The sequence below is a fragment of the Ambystoma mexicanum genome, chromosome 6p, assembly GCF_040938575.1.
Source record: "Ambystoma mexicanum isolate Mex_15411 chromosome 6p, UKY_AmexF1_1, whole genome shotgun sequence".
Taxonomy (NCBI): Eukaryota; Metazoa; Chordata; class Amphibia; order Caudata; family Ambystomatidae; genus Ambystoma; species Ambystoma mexicanum.
In genome coordinates, this window is record NC_090935.1 from 319,904,197 (window position 1) to 319,927,854 (window position 23,658).

At 44.3% G+C, this 23,658-nt stretch overlaps 1 long non-coding RNA gene across 1 annotated transcript; it reads right to left on the reverse strand.

Moving 5' to 3' along the window:
* Positions 1-13,067: 13,067 nt before the first annotated feature.
* LOC138511416 (uncharacterized) lies at positions 13,068-14,625 on the reverse strand. Its single transcript, XR_011280617.1, has 3 exons — positions 13,963-14,625; positions 13,759-13,869; positions 13,068-13,278 (listed from the first exon to the last, which is right to left on the reverse strand). It is a non-coding gene; the product is annotated as an uncharacterized lncRNA (long non-coding RNA).
* Between the last annotated feature and the right edge of the window lie 9,033 nt (positions 14,626-23,658).

A 23,658-nucleotide genomic window follows, 5' to 3' on the forward strand; every position in this document is an offset into this window, starting at 1 on the left:
CTGGTTTCTGTATCCCTGAGGCCCCCTACCAGCACTTGACACCTGATGTCTGCACTTACCCTTGCACTTGCCATCAGCTGGCCGCTCTTTTAATGTTGCTTTATTTATCCATTTATTGTTTACTGTCGTTCCCATGCACTGCACTGCCCCTTCCCTCTTCCCCCTGCACATTTTGCCCTTCCCCCTTCCCTGGTACTTGCGAGATCTCAATGTCACCTGGCCTGGTAGAAGTGTTGTCTTTGTCTTCCCTCTGTTCCCCTCCCTTGCCTTGTCGCGACTTGAAACACTTGTGTATCGGCGTGTTATAAATGCCATATCATATCATACCCAAGGGGGTGTTTTTTGCAAAACCTTTAGCAAATTATGATATTTAAAGAATATTTATTCAGCAACAATGGTCAAAACTACTAGCTGCATAGTGAAGTAATGCATCAAACTGGTCCACATCGGCCAGAAAAACTGGTCCACATCGGCCAGAAAAACTGGCCCACATCGGCCAAAAAAACTGGCCCACACTAGAATTTTTGGTTTGGGCATTGCTCATCCAGAATGGGTTAGTGGGTGTCGTCCCAGTGGCCCCCTCATCCACTATAGAGGAGCCGAGGAGCCAGCGCAGTGAAACACTGAGCACTCCCTCAGCTTCTTTTTCCAGCTAAGGCAGTGCTCCTGGGCTGGCTGAACTGTCAAAGGGAGACAATGAAATCGCGTCCGGTCCGGGTTCCCAGAATGAGGAATTACCGGGCCATTCCGAGTTCGGAGGGCCTGGTGATTCCTCCTTCTAGGAACCCGGGCCCGGACCTTCCCCATTCCCATTTCAGCCCCCATAAGGATGAATGGGAATGGGAGAGAGAGCAAACAACGGGCCGATTACGAGCGGCCCGTTGTTTGCTCCCTCCTCCCCTCGCGGGACCCGCGCTGCACGTCTGGTAAAAACCCAGGACTAATGCTAGGAAAAATCAGACGTGCAGACCAGGTCCCGCGAGGGGACCTCGTAATCAGGCGGTACAGGGTTGACGGCGCTGGCACCTTTACGGGAACTGGTGGGGGAGCTCAGGGACTATACTGGGAGTAGGGTGCGGTGACGCCGCGCGATAATTCATAGCCATTTGGACTTAGTATCCATGTGGCATTTTTTTTTTTGGGGCATGGCTACCCCCATTCCGGGTACCGGGGTTCCGGGTTCCCTGAATGGGGAAATACCGGGCCATTCCGACCTTGGAGGGCCCAGTATTTCCCCATTCAGGGAACCCGGACCTGGTACATCCCCATTCCCATTTCAGCCCCCATAGTGCTCAATGGGAATGGGGATTTTGCTAACAACGGGCCCGTTATCGACAGACCTTGTAATGAGGCGGTAGGGGGTTAACGGGGCCGGCAGCTCTACCGGCCCCGTTAACCCCCTACCGCCTTCGTTGTAATGAGGCCCATGATGATCTCCTTCTCTCCCTCTCTCCCAGCTGCTTTGGAAACAAAGAGCTGATCTGTTGTCCGTAGTGGTTTTGTTTTGTTTAGGTAGTATATGACCACACCCCTCACGTCTAGAGTATGGAGACTCGTTTCTGCTGAATTAGTTGGATGTTGGAAAAAGGCTGAAAGTACAATAGATTGGTTAACATGGAACTAAGAGATGAATTAAGGTGAAAAACCAGGATCAGTTCTAAAAACCACTTTGTCCAATTAAGGGATCTTAGACTGAGGGCGCTTGTAGTTCACTGACCCTTGCTATAGAATTGATTGCCACAAGAAAAGCAATCTTATAAGTTAAATGTCTGACAAGGGATTTGACCTAGCAGTTCGGGCTGGACTGCCCCGTTTGGGGGGGTACCAAGCCTGATTTGCAAATGGTCTTTCCTCTTCTGTAATGGCTTAGCAGGAAAAGAATGATGTTCTGGAGGGTTGCCCAGAGCAATACAGAGGTTAAGATGAATTCTAAACCTTCCAGCCATCACCTCTTTGTTTTTGCTAAGACTAGCTTTGTGCCTTGGTTCAAAGGGTGGACCCATGAGTTTTGTGAGTAGAACATTTAGGTCCCAAACAGGTGGTGGATTTGAAATTGGAGGGTATAGTCTTTACTCCTTCCATGAAAGCTTTGGTTACTGTAACTTTCCACCATGACACTTTGTTCTGTTATGTAGTGTAAGCACAGAGCGCTGCTAAAGGCACTTTAAGTGAATTGAAGACTATACCCAAGTCTAGAAGATAAAGCATATAGTGTTCTATATGTGAAGGGGAACAGTCAATTGGACTGATGTTACGTGATGATGTGCACCAAATGACAAATCTTTTCCTTTTTTTAAAAGAAAAACTCTTAATTTAAGCTTGGCATACACAGGCCTTGTAAAAGATTTCTACATTATCATGTTTCAGGACCACAGTACATTAGCAAGAAAGGAAGGCTAAGGTTACAAGGGAAAATAATAATCATCACAATCCGTCGGTACAAAGTCGCAATTGCAGTTCAAAGTGACATGCACTTTCAAATATCAAAGTCAGTTCTTGAAATCGTACAAGGTATGCGTGATGCATTAGTCCTGGGATTGTCTGGACAGGTAAGAGCGAAATTCAACCCATATATCTTTGGGTCTGGATGTGTAGGGCAACAACCCCACATAGGCTTCCTCACAGTTCTGAGCCCATGTAAGATCAGAAAGCCACACCGTGTCTGTAGGCAGGTTTTTGTCTTTTCACTTTTGCAATATGCATCTTTTGGCTATCATGTACTCCATATTCACAAATGCCTTAAGACGTTTAACCGAGAATTCAGCCCACGGTCCAAACAACACCCAAACTCTATCCAAGATTCTACCACCCAGGCAATATTTTTAGATCAGCATGCCAGAATCCAGTCAATCTGGCGCAGCCCCAAAACATATGCATGGGGTCAGCATTTTGTGAGCGACATCTGAGACATTTAGAGTTCTCATTATGATACATTTTAGCAAGCTTCTCAGGTGTATAATACGGTCTATTTAACAACTTAAATTACATAAGTTTGATCCTAGAGTTTAACGACATATTTTTGGTATGTAGGCACATATTCTTTCATTGAACGTCTGACAGTTCCACACCCAGGTTATTAGGCCGATTGAGTCTCGCCTTAGAGCTGGGGTCAGTTCTTTGGTTAGTATAATTTTATGCAATGCGGAGAGATGTCCACGGCAACCCCTGGAGTTAGCTATGTATGCCAGTTCCCAGCATTCAGGAGGTTCAGTGCTATAGTCTATCCACCATGCAGCGATAGCAGCTCGGATCCTGTAATATTGCATCAATACTGCCACCGTGCTCCCATCGCCCAGACACCATGCCTGAAGAGTGATGAACTTTGCATCAGGAAATGCATCTGCCAACACTCGAGAACCCAAGCCCTCCCATTGAGTCGGCAATGTTGCATCCCACCCGGGAACTTCAATAACGGAAGCCATTTATAATATGGACGATTTGTATCAGTCCTGGTGAACATGCTACGCCAGGCACTCACAGTGATTAACACCAGGTCATATGGGCAGCCATTTCTATATTTCCGATCCAGAATCAGAGTCCTGGGATCAGAGTCCCCTGCAGCCAACTCTTCCAGTTTAACATGAGGCAGGTGGTGGTCGCCTCCAAACCAATAAGAAGCAAACTGGGCCTGGGAAGCCAACAAGTATACTTCAAGGTTCAGTGCATTGATACTGCCTTTATCATACGGAAGTGCCATGTCTGGCCATTTTTTCCCACACAGCGCCACGATTCCAAAGAAACGCAGCCAGTGAGCCATACAGCTTGGTAAAAAAGTGTTTGCCAGACCACAAAGGAACGTTAACAAAAGCATATAAAAGTGCGGGTAATAGAATCTTCTTTATCAATGCCAATCTGCCCCCCAACGTGATAGGAAGCAATTTCCATCCAGCCAATCTACCCTCCACATATCGTACCTGTGCAGTGTAGTTATCCCGCAAAGGAGAGGTCCTCTCTCTGGACACCACTACCCCCAGGTATTTAATACTGTCATGGGCCCAATGGTGGGGATATTCGCCTCTTGGTTCTTTCGTACACTCTGTTAAGGGAAACATTTCTGATTTAGTATAACTTATCATGTAGCCCGAGAATTCACCCATTCGCTTAATATCATGCATAATCGGGTCAAGGTTCGTCTGTGGGTTTCTTAAGTAGAGCAGAACATCGTCTGCATATAAGGAAATTATTTCCAGAGTCCCTTAAGTCGTATACCGCATTGTCTGTGGTGGTCACAAACCAGATCCGCCATTCGTTCAATAGCCAGCGCAAACAAAATAGGGCACAGGGGGCAGCCCTGGCGGGTCCCTCTCTCAAATACAAATGGGTCCGAGACACATGAATTGAGCAGGACCCGGGGCATGGTGTACAGGAGTCTAATGTATCGAAGCATTTCTGCACCCAGGCCCATTTTATCCAGCACTACTTGCAAATATTCCCACAAAATCATATCAAATGCCTTCTGAGCATCTCTTGCCAGTGCCTCTGCCTTAGATGTCGGATTCATCCTGGCCATAACATTGAACAATCACGAGACATTAAGAGCAGTAGACCTATGAACCGAGCCCGATCACAGTGGATCATGTGGGGTAGTAGCGGGAGCAGGCTATTCGACAAGGCCTTAGCATCATTTGACTATCTACATCAATAATGAGAGGGGGCGATAAGACCCACACTCAATGCTAGGCTTGTTGGACTTGAGCAATACAATTATAGTAGCTTCCCATAGAGTTTCGGGAAGGAGAGAGTTGTTTAGTGATTCTTCCCAAACCTCCAGTAGGATGGGGGCCAGTAGTGCACTGTATTCTTGATAAAATTCCGATGTCAGTCCATCCGGGCCAAGGGCTTTACCCCTAGAAAGACCTCTGATCACAGTTTCCAGTTCTTCGATCGTGAGTGGAGTATTTATGGTATCTCTAGCCTGTGCATCTAGTCAGGATAATGGTACGCCTTCAAGCCAAGAGTGTATAGCCTGGTCACAGTATTGCCTTCCTGCTATATATATTGACCTGTAAAAGTCACAGAAGACCTCTAGGATGTCTTGGTCCGTCCATTTGGCCATCCCTTGCACATCCAGGACACAGTTGATTTGGGGTTTCCCACGTTCAGCCCTCACCAGTCTAGCCAATGTCCTCCTTGGCCTCTCTCCCTCCCCATATTTCTTAGCTGCCATCGGCTGTGCAAAGTATCTAACCTCACAGAAGGCATGGGGTCTGAATTGTTCCAGCTAAGTATGCATTTGTGCTAATATTTTGGGATCTGGTGACCAAGTATATTCCGTCTCCAAGGCCTTGAGTCGAGTCTCACACATGTGTAAGTCTCTCCTAATCATCCTAAGAACCCCAGCATCTCTAGATAGTGCCATATTCCTAATGTAGCTTTAAATTCCTGCCACTGAGTGCCCTTAGATGTAGCATGAGAAGTATTACAGGAGAAGAAAGTTCGACGTCGGACTTAATGTCAAAGACAATTGGACAAGTCCAGCAGTAACCCTGTCGGTGCTACTGCTGGGATGCCACCGACTCGTAACATTTTACTGGCACCTAGCTGCCTGTTGCCACCCGGACATTACAAGTCCCGGCGGACCAGGAAGCTGGATGCCCGTAAATGTTAGTCCCTATTTCTATGGAATCCCATGTCCATGGGAATGGGTTCACGGAAGCATCTGCACCATTACTAATGATGAGTTTGCCACGGGGGCAGCTGCACCGGGCAGGGTTAGACTTGTCAGGCGCAGCGGCCCCGGCAGGCAAATTCGTAGTGTGGCGGACCAGAATCAAGGGTGCCGGTGAGCTTACCGGCACCCTTATTTCCGGACCGCCACACTCAGAATCAGGAACTATCTCCCAATGCTTCAGGTTTAAATCGCCATGACCTGCTCCAGGTGGAGGCTCAGCACGATGGGGGAATGATCGGAATGTGTACACGGAAAAATATCAACACTCAAAACTTTACCTATGAGAGAGTTAGAAATCAAAAGCATGTCGATGCGTGAGGCCATATCATGCACCAACGAGTAGAAAGTATATTCCTGGGAATGGGGGTGTAGGAAGCGCCATATATCCTTTAGAGACAGGGAGTCCATATGGTTGGACACATTACGCGCCGCCCTGAATCGAGGTCTAGGGGCAGTGCCAGTGCGGTCCAACTCGTGATCTAATATTAAATTCATGTCCCCCCAAAGGATAGGAACCCCAAAGTAGATGTCAAGAATGCCAGCTATTACATTGAAGTATTCCAGAGCATCAATACTTGGTATCCAGTTAATATGTCAAAAACATTTTTTCGAATGACAAATATGTCGAAAACATTTTAAAAAATAAAAAAAGGGGGGGTTTGGGGGATCCCCCCATTGCAAACAAAAAAACAAAAAAAAAGACAATCGAAATGTTTTTTTTCGGTGAAATGTTTTCGACATTATGGCATTCGAAAAAATGTCATTCGAAATACTCACTAGGAACCTCAATATTTATGTATTCACCAACAGGAGCTCGATTCACTCAACAACCAAGGACAATCACATACCGTTCCTCTGGGTCAATATGTACCTTTTTCTCAGTGAATATCACTGACTTATGGATATGAGTCATAACTCCTCATGACTGGGTCGAATAGGAACTAAAGTATCTATTCCCCCTACAAGAGGAAGCAATTCCACCACAGGTACCCATCGTAGCGTGCATTTCTTGAAGAAGCAGGATATTAACCCTGTGTCTATTCACATAGCCAGAGCCAACCATTTTCAAGTGCCTATCTGCCAAGATATTTTTATGATTTTTCACCTACCCCTCTAGGTCTACCCACACCATTTCCAAGCATGGGTCGCGGCATGCCCCTTTAGCCCACCCTGAACCCTTCCCATCCGCTCTCACTGCCACCCATCAACCTGCAGTGTAATGCACCCCTCCCTCCCCATTTCCCACCCGATTCTGATCCCAACCAACAATGAACTCATTAACACCAACAAATTGCCTGTTACTTTTGCCGCTGTGGCCAAACTTCAGGTTACTTCTGAAACATATATAGCGTAGTGATGCAGGATTTATAAGAAAGTACTATATTTTCATGACACTTGCAGAGCCATCTGTAGTTAAGTGGAAAGATCTGTCAACCCAGCAGTTGATCCTCCAAATCTTTGCCACTAGGGCTGCCCAGTGGGATCTGGACTTCAATAAATGTCCCTGCCTCCTCTGGTACTGTAAAAAAGTAGAACTTCCCCCGAAATTGAAATCAAAGGCACGCCAGAAACAGCAATGTCTATAGGATATTTCGCTCACTGAGCAACTTCTTGACTGCAGAGAAATGACGGCATTCCTGCTGGACTGCTACTGAGAAGTCTGGGAAGATCCTGATGATTTGGGAGCCTAAGTGCAGTTCCTTCTTTTCCCTAACCAGCTTGAGCAAATGGTCCCTCTCTCGGTAGCATAGGATCTTCGCAATGATCCGGTGGTGAAAATTGCCATGTTTTGGTCTAGGAGTTAATGCGCAATGAGCTATTTCCACTGCAAAGAAAGGGGACAGTTGTGGGTCGTCTAGTAGCTCTTTAAGTAATCACTCAACTGCCTGTTTCATGTCTCCAAATAGGGCATCCTCCGGAATCCCAACTATGCAAATATTATTTCTTCTTGAAGAGGATTCCCGGTCATCACATTTATATTTGACGAGCTTCATACAATTTATTAGGGTAGTCGCTGCCACCTGAAGCTCGAGTATGTTGTCTTGCGTTACCCCAATTCTTTCCTCAGCTTCATTAATATGCAATACTTCTTTCGCCAATTGTGTGCGTATAGAAGTGACATTTGCTGTTTGCCATCCAGTTTTTCATGTAAGGTTGCAAATCCCTGGGTCATAGCCTCCATCATTTGCTGAAGGTCAGTGGGTGTGGAATTGGTGGTATGACTCTGCACCAGCTGAGGATGAGGTGGCATCGCCGTCTCCCTGCGGGAAGACGCTTTAGCAAACTTGTCCATCGCACCCTTTTTTTTCCGCAGCGCCGTCCCCCTTTTTCATATCAGGCAGCGCTGGACAACACAGGGGAAGAGATGAGGCAGACGTCAGTTAAGTGGATTAGAAGTACAGCAGCCCACCAGTGGCAAGCAGTGGTATACCCCCACAGCTTGATGTATACCCCGGCTATGACAACTACAGTGTAATGCGGAGGTGCACTCTCAATGTATCTCATCCAATTCCCGTGAGGGAAAAGAGTATGTCTGCAGTTTAGTAGAGACCGGAGCTAGGAATCACCCACACAACTCAATGACAACAGCCAGTCTTGACACCAAGTTTACGTAGCTAATATACCATGGAGGGAAGTCAATTCCGGGTGTGAGGGCTCAAAGGTCTTTTCATGGAGGTTGAAGAACAGCACTTTGTATGAGCACCTATATTATGGGTAGTGGGGGATGCTCCCCCTGCTCACTCTATGCTCAATGCCCCATAAATCCAGCAAGAGTGATACGATATGCACAGCACTTTGTTGCTGCAGAGCCTGCTATTGCAGGCACGTGGGAAAGGTTTACAGGGGACCGAGCCACAATGAGTTAAATATATAAAAGTCTCACCACAGAGGCCCGGGCTCCAGGATATGTGCACACCACAACCGCTCAATGCTCCAGGGTCCAGTGAATGCCTTAGCTAGGGGGAGCAGGCCATTCTGGGTCGTTGAACCCAGCACTCTGACCGCCACAGCAGAGGCCATCTGCACGGACAGCTCCTCTGTGCTCCGACCCCACACACAGGAGTTCCCCAGAGAGCAGCACCTCTGGTCTGGAAGCAGGATTATTAAGCCCCTCCACTTTCTGCATCAGTAGTGTGTCGCAGCTACAGCACAACTGGGGCGCTCAGGCCTCATGTCAGCACACATCGCCTGGCTAGCGCTCGCCTGCTGAGCCCAAGATCCTTCAGGTATTCACCATCAAGTTGTGCTCTGGGTCTGCGGGAGCTCAATTCAAGGATTATGGATTCCACAGAACACTCGATATGCCACCACAGCAAGGACATATGAGTCGCCACACAGAGATGAAACGCTAAGCAGCCATCTTAATCGGCTGCTCAACAGCGGCCCCACAAATCATTTCCATTCGTTAAACTAGTAGTGTCTTGTATTTTGTTTCCGTGCTTCCTTTGTGGAAGGTTTAAATGCCCAAACTCTATGACTTCGGAGCCAGGCTGCCAAGTTCAGAGTTTGAGGGTATGCATGAAAAGTTGTCCCTTTGTGGTGGGACACCATGTTGTATGGGCACAGAGGTTTGATTGGTTTGCACATTGCTAGTTTGAGTAGGTGTGAAAAACATGGTTGTTGAGCCCAAATTGGAGCTATTAGGATTACAGTGACTTGCCCTTGGTGCATCTTGTTGAGGAGAGGTGTAGGTGGAAATGTGTAAGCAAAGCAAATTTCCCTGACCATCTCATCCACAGGGTGTTCCCCTTGTACCCTGGTTGGGAAAACCTGTATGCGAAGTCTGGGTATTGTGTGTTTTGCTTTGTTGCAAACAGGTCTAATTGTGAATGCCCCCAATGGTTGAGGATATTGTGTAAAATATCTGTGTGAATTTGTCATTTGTGTTCTGCAGGGATCTGTAGACTTCTGCTTAAAGTGTCTGCTAGTGAATTGTGTTACTCTGGAACGTGTTGTGAGCACAGGAAAATGTTGCATTTGAGAGACCACTTACAAATATTTTGGGCTAACCTGGACAGACTTAGGGCCTCATTACACGGTAGGCGGTAGGGATTTACCGGCACCGGTAAAATACCGGTACCGGTAAATCCCTGCCGCCTTACTACGAGGTCCCTTAGCGGGTTGGAGTTTTAACGCCTGCTTTTGGCAGGCGTTAAATACCAACCCGCTAAGGGACCTCGGAGCTAATTACGGCACCGCAAAATTGCGGTGCCATAATTAGCGCCTTCCCCATTCCCATAGAGCCCTATGGGGCAGAAATGGGAATGGGGAAGGGCAATGGCGGAAGGGGGATTTACCGCCCCTCCAACCTTGGGATGGGGCGGTAAATCCCCTTTCCGCCAAGGCGGTGCCGGTATTTTACCGGCATGAGCCATGGCGCTAATAGCGCCATGGCTCACCGCCTACCGTGTAATGAGGCCCTTAGAGTGTGAACATGCCATTGGTACCATCTGTGAGGGCTGGAATGGTTTGTCCTGCTAAGTGTTGAAATGTTTGTAGGGCTTTGAGGACTGCTAGCAATTCTAGTAGGTTTATGCGGTTTCCTGCTGTTGACTCTTTCCACATGTTGTGCGCAGTGTGATGTAGGTAATGTGCTCCCCATCCTAAGAGTGAGGCGTCAGTTGTGAGAGTGGTCAGCACTGGTGGGTTGAGAAAGGGTTTCCCTTTTAACATATTCTCTTTGGTCCACCAGAGTAGAGCCTGTACTAAAGTTTGCGAAATGACCACTAGATCATCCCACTGACCGCTTGCCTGAGACCATTGTTTCACTAGCCACTCTTGCACCGGGTGCATGCGCAGCCTCGCTTGTGGGATAAGATACATGCAAGAAGCCATCATCCCAAGCAGGCGCTTTGCCTTATGCATGATTATCTGATGACCAGCTACATAATGAGGTACCTGAAACAGCATGTTTTGGACTCTCTCATTTGAGGGAAATACTAAGCATTTTTGTCTTTTTAGTATTGCTCACAGAAATTACTTTATCTGACTGGGGATAAGACTTGACTTTCTCGCTGATTGGGAACCTCTATTGGAACAATAGATTGATTGTTGCTTGAGTGTTTCTGGGATGGATTGCCTTTGCAGGTGTGCTGCTGCCACAGCTAGTACTTCGGTGAACACCTTTGGCACTGATGAAATGCCGAAGAGAAGCACCTTGAACTGGTAGTGGGTATTCCCTAGCTGGAAGCAGGTACTTTCGATGCACTGACAGCATTGAAATATGAAAGTATGCATCTTTCCTATCCAATGTTGCCATGTAAAGCCCCTGTTTTAAGAGTGGAATTACTTCTTGTAGTGTTGTCATTCGAAACCTTTGTGTTTCACATACGTGTTGGCTGGACACAGGGCACATAATAAAATCTTTTTTTGGCACTAGGAAGTACACTGAATAGATACCCTTGTTTACCTGGTGAGCTTGAAGAAGATACTTGATTTATTCTTGTAGTTTCTTTTGATGCTGTGGAGACATCTTCCAGTGTCTTGGTGGAAGATGTTGGGGTTTCTCTAGAAACTTGATTGAGTAACCACCTGCCACTGTAGATAACACCCACTGATCGGATGTGATTCCCTCCCATACGTGGGTAAATTGGGCATGCAACTTTCTACTGGAGAGGCATGGAAGGTAACCTGGAGTGGAATGTCATTGCTTAGAGGTGGGGGCGCCTCCAGTAGTGAAGGCTCTTACTCTAGCCCTTTTATAACCCCTTTGAAAATTAAACTGGCAAGGTGTGGATTGGCTTTGAGTGTTACTCCAAGAAGATGACTGTCCCTCTAGCCATCTGAACGTGGGAATTCCTGACCGCGAAAGTAGCAGCATGTATTAAACAACCCCTGTTACATACAATGTTTGTTGATTATTTGACCTATAGATTTTAGGGTTATGTGTTTTTCATTTGCACTTTTGAGTGCATCAATGACAGTTTTAACGAAAAGAACATTGGGCATATTTAACAAGGTAATAAGGAAAGAAAGAGCCCCAAACTTAAGGACCCTCCCTCTCCTACACACCACTATACTGAATCAGCAGTCAAACATATATAATGTACATATTTCTTTAAGAATAAGTTGTAAGAGACAAAGGCCCTCATTACACACCGGCGCTAAACCATTGCGCTATTAGCACCATGGTTGGTGCCGGTGTTGTAACAGGTCCGCCATGGTTCAATGGGGAATTACCACCCCATTCCAAGGTTGGCGGGGCGGTAATTCCCCATTGAACCATGGCCCTTCCCCATTCCCATTTTCGCCCCATAGGGCTCTATGGGAATTTGGAAGGCGCTAAGTATGGTACAGAAAATTGCGGTACCGTACTTAACACCAAGGTCCCTTTGCGGTTCCCTACTTTAACGGCTGGTATAGACCAGCCGTTAAGGTCGGGTCCCGCAAAGGGACCTCGTAGTAAGGCACTAAGTGTTTAACGGCGCCGCAGCCTTTTACAGCGCCGTTAAACACTTAGCGCCAGGGTCATAATAAGGCCCAAAAAGTTTTAAAAATAACACATTATTTTAATCAAAGTAAATATTGTCAGGATTAGAGCTCTGCTCGTTTTGGGATTCAACCCTTCATCAGGATCAAGTATTATACATCGTCGTTCCAGAATCTTAAATTTCTCATCTACAAGATAAACAAACACTTTGAGTGAAATGTATAGTCTTTTGGTACCTCATGTGAACTGAGATGTACTGAAATATACTGAAAAATGCATATTTTTCTATATTGTACACATTTTCTCCTATGGTCAAGAGTAATCATTCACCTGGATTAGAATGTGTGCAAGGGCCAGACACTAATCTCTTTCGATGTACCAAGCTTATATACAGCTCACTTTTCCGTCGAGGCCATCACATGGATCAGCTCATTCCTTAACGGCAGAACCATGAGGGTCTTTTCACCCACAGCTGCAGCAGACCCCATACCCATTACCTGTGGTGTACCGCATGGCTCTTTTGTCTCTCCCACATTGTACAATATATTTACCAAGCCCCTTTTCGATGATTTGGATCATCTCGGTATCACCTACATGAACTACGCAGATGATACCCAGATCCTCCTTCCGCTTTCTGGAGATTATGGGAAGGATTTGACCTTGGTGAATAGAGTGTACATCATCATCCAGGCATGGATGTCCACACATGGACTATACAAAAATGCTGACAGTGGTGCACACCTGGTAACAATTGATATAGAAATTCAAATCATCATTATATGTACAGAAGAGCTGGTTTAAGAATTTAAAGGTGCGGGGGAGGAAAAAAGGCCTTGGCACAAAGCCTAAATCAGAAAAGAGAAAATAGAAGAGGACCCAAAAAGTGGGGCCCTCCCGTCCCCTGCACACTGTTTACTGATGCCACATAGGGCCTTCAAATATATGGATATAGATATATAACAGCAGTTTGTTAGTTGAGCATATAACAATTTATTTGGCAAAGAGGAAAACAAAATTTGCCAAAAGGCACATTCTGTTGTACAAAGTAATTCGTGACGTTTAACATATTAAAACAAATTGCGAAGAAGCAATAAATGATGGAGAGGTGATGCTGTCCAATTGTGGAGTGGCCGACGCGTTTCGAGGGTAACCTCTTCTTCATAAGGGCCCAATTGAACTGTTGACAACATTTCAAGGAGACAAAAAGTAAAATCTTTTATTTTATTTCCATAACAGTCAAGGACTGACTGACAAGCTGTACATAACTCGGGATGCTAGCGAGATGGTGAAGAGCAGAATACTGGAGATCTAGTATGGTGAAAAGAGTGAACTAACAGATCAAAGAGAAACACTCTATACTAATAGCTAAACACATAACAAAGGAGATGTATTGTGTGAGATCCACCTACATGGTGGGATCTAGAAAATGGCGTGATGAAGAGTCAGACAGATCGAGATAAGCCAAAAGCGGTAGTGGGTTCTAAATAGCAAGGACCACCCTTGAATAGTGAAAAAGCTGAGTCAATATGGGGAGCGTGTTTAAGAAAAAACCATACCCCTCCTGTGGACGGAGAAAGAATAACTCCAAAAGAGCGCTACTGAATAAAATAAATAATACTTAAAATAAACCGGAATTGGTTTTAAAGAATGCACTCACTCGAGTTGCGGGACGAGTAGCCAAGGCAACAGGGGCATCCGTGTGGTCAACAAGTATTCGAAACAATTATACGATGCAGGGCATCTGCAAAGAGACACGTACTGCTGGCACCTAAGTGGGGACATATACATTTCTGTTATACTGGAGAAAAATAAACCTGGGGTCTCCCAACCGGGCAAAGGGACCCAAGTAGCGGTAGCTTACCTGTACAGTGCGGGGAACACTGTTAGTGGAAACTGAAACCGGCAGGCAGTGGCTCCGCGCGGTCGTAACCTAGGGAACGAGCTGTGCTGGGGACACGCCGTCAGACGTAGAAAGGAAACTAAATAATAAACATAGAAAAGGGCATAGAAGCCGGTGAGTGAGGAATATGGAGGCCATCATGCAATGGCGCATAGTGCAAGCGTACTCATAGGGACTGACCAGAGATCAGGATAAATAAGAAAAGTAGAGTTAATATGTTCCATAATGAAACATAAGAATTCTGGTGTTCACCATCGCAACGCATTTTATAATTTTGGTTCTAATGGAACAGAAATTTGTGAATAGTACAATAATCGTTACAGTCATGATAGATAGCACAAATGGTACATGCAGTTTACTCTTAATAGTCCAAAACAAATCATGTAGAGTCATGAGGCTACTCATTATATAGTGAGACAAGTATAATTCAATGGCAAGGGGATAAAAGATTGCGATGTAGCCTATTACTCATACAAGGTTCGAACGAATGGAGAGATGGTTCAATTGGTCATTCGTGAACAGGTGCAAACATTTAAGTGAATATAGGCAAGTCAAACATAGGAAAATACAGTTCCCTTGAAGAAAACATCAAAGTCACAACACTTGTAATGACAAAGAAAAAAATTTTTTTTAAAGTCCGGGATACTGACACTTGTGTATAGTAGTTGGCGATGTAACATGTGAGTTTCACAATTCACTATAGAAAGCAACTCAAAGAGAATTCATCATTCAGACCCTTAGGTTGCAAAGTGTCAAGTGTGTGGATCCAGTACTTCTCTCGCTGTGACAACAAGGATTGGTAATTGCCACCTCTGTGTGGACGTTTGACAATTTCTATGACTTGAAATTTAATTTGTGCAATCGTATGTTGGAATTCGATGAAGTGCCTTGCCACTGGGGATCTGAGATTCTTACATCTGATGGTGGATTTGTGTTCTGACCATCTTTCTTTGACGGGTCTTGTGGTTTGTCCTATGTATAATTTACCACAGGGACATTTCAATGAGTAGATGACACCTGCGGAGAGGCAGGTGGAAAAGTCTCTGATTTTGAATTTCTTCCCAGTTTGTGGGTGAGATATCGTTTCACCTTTTATAACATTGTTACAGTTCGTACAGTTCAAGCAGGGAAAGGTACCCTTCTTTATGGTACTCAGTACAAGTTGGACAGCATCACCTCTCCATCATTTATTGCTTCTTCGCAATTTGTTTTAATATGTTAAACGTCACGAATTACTTTGTACAACAGAATGTGCCTTTTGGCAAATTTTGTTTTCCTCTTTGCCAAATAAATTGTTATATGCTCAACTAACAAACTGCTGTTATATATCTATATCCATATATTTGAAGGCCCTATGTGGCATCAGTAAACAGTGTGCAGGGGACGGGAGGGCCCCACTTTTTGGGTCCTCTTCTATTTTCTCTTCACACATGGACTATGCCTGAATGATGATAAAACTGAACTCATCATCTTAGGTACTACCACCAGCCTAAAGAAATTAGGCCCTGCCAATTGCTCTTTCACGATTGAGGGCAACAACATCAAAGTAGGACAAGAGGTCAAAACACTAGGCTTCTACCTGGACTCTATCTTCTCCTTCAACAGACAGGTGAACTCCTTAGCCTCTTCCACGGCTTACACGTGCAAACTGATCCGTGCAGCCAAACCCTTTCTATCTGACACCAGCTGTTTGAGCCTCTCTAGAGCATTAATACTGTCCCGTTTGGACTATTGTAATGCTCTCTATCTTGGTGCTTCTAAAGCCATCACTAACAAACTTCAAACTCTCCAGAACAACGCTCTTAGAGCAGCACTGGGCATCTCCAGAAGGGAGCATATTACAGTACACTGCCAACAGAATAATTGGCTCCCTATCAAGGACAAAATTCTCTTAAAAACTGCCACACTCACCCACAACTCCCTCAATAATGCTGCCCCTATCTATCTGATCGACAGATTTCATAGACATACCTCCCTGAGACCCACAAGAACAGCCTATAAAGACTGCCTCTCTGTCCCCAACTTCCAACGCTCCACTATAGGGGGTAACAGCTTCCCAGTGAAAGCAGCTAAACTGTGGAACTCTCTACCGCCAACTCTCAGAATGGATTTACCTTATCAGAACTTCCGATCCAAGTTCGTTCTATGGTTGAAAACGTAGGCCTACTAACACATCCAGGCGCATAGTCTCCATACTCCTGCCATCTGTACATACTGTATGGCCCACTGCCTGTACTTACTGTTGCCTATCTGCATACATGTATATATTCCTGCTATTATTTCTACTATGTGTATGTATATAATGTTTGTTGTTGTAACTAAGCTTTGCAATTTCATGTAAATGTTGTGCACTGTTACCTGAGGGTATGAACCCGCATTACAAATAATAAAACAAACATATAAACAAACAAACATCTATCCCCCATCTGGAGGGTTTGGAAGCACTAGAATGGGCTCTGCTACAGGAAGATAACGGTCAAGCCACTAAAGTGTTTGTGCTCAAATTGAACAAGACCATTTTACACTATAACTTATTCCGCTTCAACCCGCAGGCATCCCGCACTTCCATGGGCTCAGCTATGGGCCCCCGCATATTCATGCTCTACCTAGAAAATCCACACATGTCCTTCAACATGCACACTGGTCTCTCAGACTTGTCACATGGAAAAGGTACATTGGCGACATTTTAGCAATCTGGAAAGGGTTTAGGAAGAGCTGACTGAGTTCTTAGACCATCGTAACTCTGTACAACAACGCATAAACTTCACAATGGAGATTGGCCATCCCAAACTCAATTTTCTCGATGTAGAGATTGAGCTATTTGGTAATGTGGTGTCAACTAATGTTTTACAAAGATCGACTGATGTGAATAGCACTCTACACTACGTATGTCACCATCCCAGACACCTCAAGGATAATTGCCCTGTAGTCAGTTTCTGAGATTGAGACGAATAATATTGGATGAAACCACTTTCAAGACTGAATGTGACAAACTACTGAAAGATATCGTCAGAGGGGATATCCCCCAGAAGTTGTAGCAATGGCACGTAACAAAGTCAACTAAACAAGATCACGAGGGCCTCCTGACCGCAAATTGCAAGAACACGGACACACCATTTCTATATACTAGGAAGTACTCCAGCCAGAGTCACCAGATAATCAGAAGACTAACTCAATTAGACACCCAATTGAGTAAACTTTTCTCAAAAACACCCTTGATCGCCTACAAGAGGCACAGAAACATCTGTGACCATCTTGTCAAGGCAGAAAAACAGAAAAAGCAGTGACAGCTGTTCCCTTTAAGTGCAGGAATGGCACGTTTCCGTACTTAAGATGCAATAACTGCACTAACTTCATGTAAGGTGCCTATGTAAGACACCATATATCGGGGCTAAGATCAAACTTAGAGACGTTGTTACATAAAACACAAGAAATGTCACCTACGGCCCAAGCTGCCCATGGGGAATCTTTTACGCAAAAGAAAGAAGGAATGAGCACAAAAGCAACATCCGTACACACAATGCCAAATCACCCGAGGACAGGCGCTTTACTGAAAAAAGGCGCTCAGTAGCGCTGTTATATTAGAGGTGGTATGTAGATCCCATAGAGGTGGAGACTTGAACAAATAATTGACACAGCGCAAACTAGTAGAGAGTTGTAGTGGGGATCAAGAGAACCCAGTGCTTCGTATTAAAATTCCTAAGTGAGCCTCATTGGTTCATGGGTAAAAACCACGAAAGAAGGATCAAACATGTTTGAGGTGGGTTTGCATTGCTGTTTTTATTAGTGATCAAGTTACCAAGACGTGTTTCGACCCCACAAGGGTCTTTATCAAGGCAATTTATATGATCAGGTTGGCTTGGTAAGTATGAGGAGTGCCCTGTTAAGAGCCTCTGATGGTTTTTCCGCTGAGTAGCAAGCTTAAAGGCCAGATTAGCCTCTGCAATCAGGATAAGCGGGTGCAGTGATCTTGTCGGTGAACTAGTGTGGATAGATGAACTGGCTTCCCTGCAACCTACAAGGATAAATGAAGAATTCTACCATGGGGCCTTCTTGTGAAGAGGGGTTTAACCACAACCATTGTTCACTGTCATACAGGATGGTAAAATAGATAGTTATGTATTCTGACACTTGTTATGGAATCCGAGTACATTTACCACATGTATGTACAACTTTCTCATGACAGCCTGCCATTGACAGCCAGGGAAGATTAGAACTATATGTTACACATATAGGCAATGACTATATATTTAGCCCCAGTAGATATGGATTACAACATACACAGCACACAGTGTTAGGGCCTCATCACGAGTTTGGCGGTAACCCTTAAATCCGGCGGTCGCGCTATTACCACCACATTTAGCGCTGGGGGGTTTGGCGGTAGGGATAATACCGCCAGCGGTAATACCGCCGGCGTTACCGCCCAACTCGTGATGAGGCCCTTAGTCCCTGTAGATAGGTCACATTTATTATTATTGGTCTGCACTATTGCTTTACTATGACATTTTGAACTAGGTATGATGAGAACTAGATGTCTCATATATAGACTATGATTGTAAGAAAAATCTGCGCTCTGACGGCAACGGATCATAAAAGATATTTATTATATAGAGTCAACATCTACTGGTTCTCACTAATCATGTTGTTAGATTGTGAACATGGGATAGCTGTTCCCATTCAACTGGATTGACAGAATAATCGATTTGACCATTCACCAGATATTCCTAATCTACATGCATGGACTGTTATTACTTGCATACCTAACCCGCTCCCCTTGAGCATTTCAAGCCAACTCTAGATGGGTGCAGTGATCACTTAGGTACACTTTTTGCTACACATAGTAAGCATCCTCTAGTCATTTCCGGTACATTCTTTAATACTGGATAAATGTACTTTAATCTGGGACTGGACCGCTATTCATAAATTCCATTTATGAAGGCTGAGTGACCCACTAAAGATCCTGTTCCAGGATTATGCCCTATTTAGATAAGTCGTACAGATGTACTGGATATACTGTTTACCTCTAGATGGAGAAGTATATCACCCTAACAACGGATCGCTCGCACGGCCAGCTTTGTTTACCTGTGATGTCATCATCACAAAAGTGTGATGACGTCACGGGCATGTTACATAAATAGCGGGCGTTTTCTGGGCGCCGGCTCCCATGTTCGCACTGGCTGGCTTTTCCATATTTCTGAACCTGATCCAGGTGAGTTTACCTTCATTCCCACTCATTGGGATGCATGAGGCTTCTACTCTTGGGGACATTGTGGTCCCATGGCATATTTATCTGTACATTTCCCTATCTCTAACACTTTAAACATAGAGATAATTAGTTGGCCATCTCACCACGAAGTTGGACCACTAGTACTTTAACTAGAGCAATATAAACTACCTGTGGCCGCTGGACCCTAGAATAGGAGGTATGAACCGACACCTTAAACTATTCTAACATGGATATACTTACAGTGAGATACCCAGATGTTTGATATACTGCATTTACCTTTGAAGTACTACAGCATCTTCCTTTATTTAATTCCTTTGTGACAGATTTATTCAGCTGACAACCCTGATGTGAAGCTTGATTTTGGCTAGGTCGTTATATCATTTACTGCTGGTGGTGGCCGTTGGCTTTTAATTTAGGAGGTAAGGCCAGAAACATTTTATTTTTGTGTCATGTAGATACAAATATTGAGACAGTGTGTCCCCTTTCTGATGTTCTTTCTTTCCAGAGAGAGTATAATTTTTGGAGCTGTTTATGAATGGAGGATATACTCACTTGATCAAAGGAGTGCATTAGAAATCTGGTGCTCACACGCATTCTAATCCAAGTAAATAATTGCTCTTGACCATGGCAGAAAGTGTGTGCAATATAGAAATATATTACTTTTTCAGTATGTTTGAGTATATCTCAGTACAAATGAGTGACCAAAAAGACTATGCATTCCTCTCAACGATTTCAGTAATCTTGCAGATGAGAATTTTAAGATTCTGGAATGACAATGTAAACTACTTGCTCCTGAAGAAGGCTAGAATCCCCAAACGCGTCATAATATTTTGTTTGATTAAAATAATGTGTTATTTTTGAAACGTTTGTTCTCTCACAACTTATTCTAAAATAAATATGTACATTAGATATGATTGACTGTTTATTCAATATAGTGGTCTCCAGGGGATGCGAGGGTCCTTAAGTTTAGGACTCTCTCTTTCCTCATTAAGTCAACCTTGTGCCAGCGTTGTTCCATTAGACCCTGCACCCTTCGTTGAATTTACACAGATTATCTTTCGGTACACAAGAACATTGAATTTACACAGATTATCTTTCGGTACACAAGAACATTGTTTACAGAGGTGTGCAATTTCAGCTCATATTTTATTTAATATTTAACAAGGTAGCCTGTGTCTCTAAATTGAACCCTGATTGACATAGCCAAGAGCAGTGTTTTAAAAGTGAACCTTCTGCAATGATGCGGCCAGCATTGACTGCTGCATCAAAGTTGTTTTTGAGAATGCAGTTGGTAACTTGTTTACCCTCTGACACAGACTTCAAAATCTGGAATATTAAGGGCTTGCCAAATGCATCGAGTTATTGTTGGACCGTGTCCCATAGGTGACAGTTATAACTTGCTGATAATGCGTGTTTGGTATGCTGCCAATGTAACCACCTTCCTGCCTAGTGTGTATAGTTTTTTACTTTCTTTTTCAGGGGGTGCCTCTGCAGATGCTAGCAGGGTACCTGCCCTCTTCCTAGCAGTGGTTACAACTAAGGAATCAGGCTTACGTTGTCCCCTTATGTAGAGGGGATCTGTAGGAGCAGGTTTGCAAATTATCTCGATTCTAGGATTAACGGATCTGGTTAATGAAGGAGTTAACAAAGATGGCTTAATATGCCTTTGTACTGAAACTGTGGAACTGAATTTTTATTCCCTAAAATGTCGTCCACAAAAATCAGTGTCCTGCAGGATTTCTTAAATGTCAATTTTAAAATGTTGTGCTGCTTTAATAAGTAACTCATTATATTGTAGCTGATTGTCTATAGGAGAATCAGCAATGGGTGGGTCCTGGTCTTCTGGCGATGACAAGACAAATGTCTGGGTCAGCGACATCATAATATTGACCCTGTGTGAATTGGTCATCTTGTGAATATTGGTCACCTTGTTGTGGTGAATCGATGACATATAAATTCATCTCATGTGTCTTGGCTATAAATAGGGGCAGAATGAGCAGATGATGTGTGGGGGGGGGGGGTAATGAGTGTAACCTCTGTGGTTCTGAAAATTGGCCAGGGTGTCTGTCCACAAATTCCACAAAGCATTAAATCAGTTTCATGATTTTTTTCAAAGGTTTCCCTTGTCCATTGACTAGAGATGGGTGCATTTTGAAACTGAAAAGGATCTGTGGGATCTTTGCTCTGTTAAAGTCGACATGACCTGAGCGGGATTTGAAAGATCTACCAGTTCTGTAAGGACTTTCTTTAAAAATGTTTTTGGAACAGGTTTTAAACGTATTTGTTGTATTTTTGACGTACGGTAACCATGCATCGAGAGTTTAGATTTCGGTGCTTGTTTTTGGCATGCGAAAGAAATTATTTTATAGGAGGGGTGTCGGTTGTTGGTTTACTCTGCTTCTATTTCGAACTTTTGTCATGCAGTGATCGCGACAGCAATGACCCAGCAGACAAAGGACGCTTTGAGGTAGAAAGGGGTTTCCCGCTTTCTTAACACACCACATATCCGTATCTGTCTGACAATTTAGTCGGCGAATGGCTAGGGGTTGTGTGTTTAGTGCCATGGGCGTGTTTGCCTTTGTCGTCGAATGTGGGCCACCAGCCTGCTTATCGCAGGCGGGGACTAGCACGTGGGATTCGGATGAACCAATATCATATCTGCCATCACTCTGTACGTATCTGCCTTGATAGTCATCAGATTCTTCGGCGTCCACTACATCAATGGACGCTTTGGCCTCCATGGAGTGGTCAGTCCAACGTTTAGTACCCTGGTTCTTCAATGTTTTGGGTTTGAAGAGTTTACACAATTTGCAGTATTTCTCTAAGTGATCTCTCGGGAGACAATGATTGCATACACAGTGGGTGTCCTTCCATGGATATTTACGGTTGCAGGACGGGCAATGGTGCATTTTCCATTTTTAATATAAAAGGCAGTCAGATGATAAATGATAAAATGGAAAGTGGAGAAAAATCAAAAGACATTCTCAGAGTGCAAGAGTAAATGACCACACCCACTCTCCCTACTATAACAGGCCGGTGCCTGGTGTAGGCAGAAGTCAACGATCAATGAGAGGCGATGGTCTCCCATCGAAGGTTGAAGCTGGAGCCGTCAGTCAAAAGCCGCTGAAGAATGGTCATCGAAACGATGAGTGAGTGAAGATTGCAACTGTTAATATAATTTCTTACCTTTTTAAAATAAATGGCATTAGCCAAGAAACTCTGCAAATAGTAACCGACTATGATGGTGGAAAAAAGGATCTGAGGGACCTTGACGCGTGAAGGACGATGGGTACAGTAAACGTCACAAGCGCTAGTATTCCAAACATGCCCAGTTGACACCTCTTTTTGAATTTATGTAATACTCTGCGACAACCACTAGATGTCAGCCTATGCATAGCATGTGATTCTAAGCAGATCCACAAGTCTCAGAAAAACATATGTAGCATACATTAGTTATCGTAATCATATTTCTGATGCTTACATCTGCTTAGATTCATATGCTTTGCATAGGCTGACATCTAGTGGTAGCAGCAGAGTACTGCACATGAAGTGTTTGAAAAGGGACATCGACTGGATGTGTTTGTAATTCTATACCTAGTGTGACTTCGACTGTACCCATGATCATTCACAGTCCCTCAGAATATTTGTTTTTGACAAGAGGGGGTGTAAGCGTGGAGTGTAGGTAGAGATCATGAGGTGTAAAAAAATCTATGCTTGCCTAAGAACCTTCAACTCCAAGAGGGGAGGAAGAGTGGGCACATCTGAATCTAAACAGTTATAAGCATCAGAAATATGATTACTGTAATTAATGTATGCCTCTTAAGCTTGTGGATCTGCTTAGAATTACATGGTTTGCATGGATTAGCAAACAGTACTTGTAGAAGGAGGTGGGTTGTTTGAAGAAAGAGCTGCAAATAGATGTTTTCTTAAAAAAAATATTTGTTTTGGCATTTTCATTAATCAATGCAAACAAACTACCCTCGCCACTCCTCCCAACTGCCCTCCCCAGATCACAGTGCCTTTGAACCTACATCCACGTAGGTAACCTTCTGATCTGGGCAGCGCCTTGTTCATATTTATAACCTCTAGACTTCACATAATGTCCAGTATCTGAATGTTTAGCGGGCACCATTGTAGCAAAAGAATCACTTTTCAGATAATCCAACATTTGCCCCCAGTCTTCCCTGAACTTATCTGCTTCACCTGAATCCTCTGTTATCTATTCCATTGACAGTATCTCCCATAGTTTATGCAACCAGTGTGTTATCGTTGGGGGGGTCTGGGCTCTTCACAACCACGCCGCTCTTAATAGAATCATTAGAGCTTTTTTCAGTGGTTTCGGGACTTGGTGCGATCCTGGGCCAAGCAGCCTACATAGACTTCCTCACATTGAAAGAGAGCGTGTTCCTGGGTGCGTAGTCTTCATTTCT